Below are 525 nucleotides of genomic sequence, written 5' to 3' on the forward strand. Positions count from 1 at the left end.
GGTAAAAAAAGAACTAATAGTTAAAAACTATTTGTTCTTTTTTTGACCGCAACCCTGACCATCTTCTTATATTTAAATAATAATAATTTTACCAAAACAAATAAACATTTTAATTATAAATTTTTTCAAACATTGATGTCGAACTTTATTCTATTCTTCTAATCTTTTGTATTTTAGGTTTTTTTGTGTCTTAGAACTAAATTTACTGAATAAACGTTGTCTTCCAGTACTTAACTCATTTTTCCGTCTTTTTAAAGATGTACTGGTTTTTGAGAAAATTCATCTTTGAATTAACCGAGTTATATTTTCATTGTATATTGTATTATATTTAAAGAAAAGTCGAAAAATAATACAGAAATTGCAATAAAAAAAAAAAAAAAATGTGCAATGACAAAAGTGAAAAATATCTTCAATAGGTGGAATAAAATAGAAAAAAAATCAGTCTATTTTAGAATAAATAATAAAAATTCAACAAGATGATTGTTATTCATTTAATCACAATCTTGTATTTTTGGGCCAAAGAAC

The sequence above is a fragment of the Halyomorpha halys genome, unplaced genomic scaffold (genome assembly GCF_000696795.3).
Source record: "Halyomorpha halys isolate HHAL.00 unplaced genomic scaffold, Hhal_1.1 Scaffold6947.1, whole genome shotgun sequence".
Lineage (NCBI taxonomy): Eukaryota > Metazoa > Arthropoda > Insecta > Hemiptera > Pentatomidae > Halyomorpha > Halyomorpha halys.